Raw genomic sequence first — 3,558 nt, forward strand, 5'->3', positions numbered from 1 at the left:
GCATCATCAAATATGATAAATCATTCTAGTACTTTCTGGCTAAAAGCATAGATAGAAGCAAAATGGCTTCCATGATATATGAGTTTGCAGAAATGGTAAGAAAGGTCTAGGTTGTACAAAAACTGGAAAACCTGACGAAAGTTAGAAGGTAAAACCAAAACCTCTATATGAGCATTTCGTGTCTGCTTGCACTGAGCTTGACTATAATGTACAAACATAGAAACCTGCATAGACACGGAAGAAGAACTCAACTCTGAAACCCAAGTATCATGCACAAATTCCCCTTGATTATCCTGCTGCACAAAACCCAAGGTTGTAAAAAATTCTGGGAGAACTAACAAAAGAGGACCTAGAAAGTGGGTACCTAAAGATAAGATCATTTATGTTGCAGACATCCTTAACAACTCAGTTGAGACACCAGTCATGGTACTTGGACAATGGATGCTCACGACACATGATAGGCAGAAGGCATATGTTCCAAGATTTGGAAATTAAGCCTAGAGGTTTCGTTGGCTTCGAAGGAAACCATAAAGGAAAGATCATTGGCTCTGGAACTATTTGTAATGTTAATCTCCCTTCCATTACTAATGTTCTTTTGGTCGATGGTTTAATGCATAACTTATTTTCTATCAATCAGCTTAGTAACAATGATTATAATATCATTTTTGATTAAAAGTCCATTACGGTTGTCAGTCAGAAAGATGACACAATTCTTTTTAACGGAAAAAGGAAGAACAACATTTATAAAATCCGACTTTCTGATCTTAAGGATCAAAACGTAAAATGCTTAATGTCAGTTAATGAGGAGTAATGGGTATGGCATATATGTTTGGGCCATGTTAGCATGAGAAGGATTTCTCAGCTTAATAAGTTTGGATTAGTCAGAGGCTTACCTAAACTAAATTTTGCTTCAGATACTCTTTGTGAAGCATGTAAGAAAGGCAAGTTTTCTTTAACTTTTTTCAATACAAAAATTATTGTTTCTACCTCTAGACTGTTAGAGCTTTTGCATATTGATTTATTTGGGCCAATGAAAATGGCCTTTATCAACGGTAAGAAGTATGGATTGGTCATCGTTGATGACTATAGTTGTTGGACATCAGTAAAGTTCTTGAAACACATGGATGAGTCATATTTTGTGTTCTTTACCTTCTACTCATAAGTGCAAACAGAGGTGGATTACAAAATAGTCAGAGTCAGAAGTGATCATGGTGGCGAATTTGAAAATAAGAACTTTGAAAATATTTTTGATACAAATGACCTTTCCCATGATTTCTCTTATCCTAAAACTCCAAATCCAAATGAGGTTGTAGAAAGGACGAATATGACTTTGCAAGAAATGGCTCGCACCATGATCCAAGAAACTAATATGGCTAAGCATTTTTGGGCAGAGGTAGTTAACACAACATGTTATATTCAAAGTATGATTTCTATTAGATCTATTATGGGTAATAATCCTTATGAATTGTGGAAAAACAGAAAGCCCAACATTTCTTATTACCATCCTCTTAGTTGTGATTGTTTTATGTTGAACACTAAAGAGAATCTTGGAAAGTTTGATTCTAAGGCACAAAAGTGCTTATTGCTAGGATATTCTGAATGCTCAAAAGACTACATAGTATTTAATACTAAGACACGAATTGTCGAGGAATCAATTCATGTTAGATTCAATGATAAGCTTGGCACTGAAAAGTCAAATCTATTTGAGAAATTTGCAAATATGAAGATTAATTTTCAGAATCCAAGGATAAATATTCTTGAGATAGAGACTCAAAAGGAATTTATTTTGAGATAGAGAATCCAAGGATAAAGATTCTTAAGGACACTGAAGCAAAAGGCTCATAAGAGACTTAACTAGAAGTTGTCATTGGTCCAACTTATCAAAAGAATAGTAAACCAAGAACTTCTCATTCTGAAGAATTAATTATGGGAGATAAATATGCATTAATAAGAACTCTATCTTCGTTCAAATCTTCTATAGAAACTCTTATGGGTTTGGTATCTTTCATAGAGCCCACATTTATTGATGAATCTCTTTTGGATAATGAATGGATTTTGCCTATGCAAGAGGAACTAAATTAATTCACCAGAAATTATGTTTGGGATCTTGTTCAGAAAGCAAAGGATGTCTATGTCATTGGAACCAGATGGGTGTCCAGAAATAAGCTTAATGAGAAAGGTGAAGTCATCAGAAACAAGGCTCGACCGGTAGCATAAGGTTATAGTCAGCAAGAAGGTATAGACTATATAAAAACCTTTGCACCAATTGCCAAGTGAGAGTCTATTTTCGTCTTTTAGTTTCGTTTATAGTAAATTATAACATCATTCTGTATTAGATGGATATTAAGAGTGCATTCTTGAATAGTTACATTTCTGAAGAAGTGTATGTGCACCAACCCCCTGGTTTTGAAAGTTCTCAAAACCCATATTTTGTTTTCAAACTTAAAAAAATCGTTATATGGTCTGAAACAAGCTCCTAGAGTTTGGTATGAAAGACTAAGTAACTTCCTTTTGGAAAATGATTTTACTAGAGGGAAAGTGGACACAACGCTCTTTAGCAAAACCTTTAAGATTGATATTCTGGTTGTGAAAATTTATGTTGATGATATTATATTTGGTTATACTAATGCTTCATTGTGCAAGAATTTTACTGAGTTAATGAAGGTTGAATTTGAAATGAGTATGATGGGAGAACTTAGGTTCTTTCTAAGGATTCAAATTGATCAACGTTCAGAAGGAACGTACATCCACCAAACCAAGTATGCAAGATAACTTCTGAAGAAGTTTACCTTGTCATAATGCAAGCAGGCAAAAATTCAAATGCATCTTACATGCATTATGGAGAATGAATAGATAAGTAATAAGGTAAATCAGAAGTTATTCATAGGTATGATAAGCTATCTCCTTTATCTAACTGCTTTTAGACCTGATATTTTATTCAGTGTTTGTTGTGTGTGCTTGCTTCCAATCAGACCCTAGGAGAACTCACTTAACTGTTATTAAGAGAATATTTAGGTATCTGAAAGGTACTACTAATCTTGGTTTGTTTTATAGAAAATCAAGTGAATACAAGTTAGTAGGTTATTGTGACGTTGACCATGCTAGAGACACAATAGAGAGGAACAATACTTCTGGAAGTTATCAGTTTTTGGGAGACAATTTGATCTCGTGGTCTAGAAAGACGCAGTCACACAATTGCGCTTTCAATAGTCGAAGCTAAATATATTGTAGCTTCTGGATGCAACACTCAGATACTCTGGATGAAGAGTCAGTTGGAAAATTATCAGATTTTTTAGAGTAACATTCCTATTCTCTGTGATAGTACTTTTTCTATTTGTTTATCCAAGAATCCTATCTTGCATTCTAGGGCTAAACATATTGAGGTTAAACATTGTTTTTTATGTGACTATGTTCAAAAGGGTATTTTCCATTTAAAATTTGTTGATATAGACCATTTATGGCCTGATATCTTTACAAAACCCCTTGCTGATGATAGATTTGTTTTCATTCTGAAAATTTTATATATGGACTCTTGTCCAGAATAAAAAGATGTTATCA

Source organism: Lathyrus oleraceus, chromosome 2 (genome assembly GCF_024323335.1).
Source record: "Lathyrus oleraceus cultivar Zhongwan6 chromosome 2, CAAS_Psat_ZW6_1.0, whole genome shotgun sequence".
NCBI lineage: Eukaryota > Viridiplantae > Streptophyta > Magnoliopsida > Fabales > Fabaceae > Lathyrus > Lathyrus oleraceus.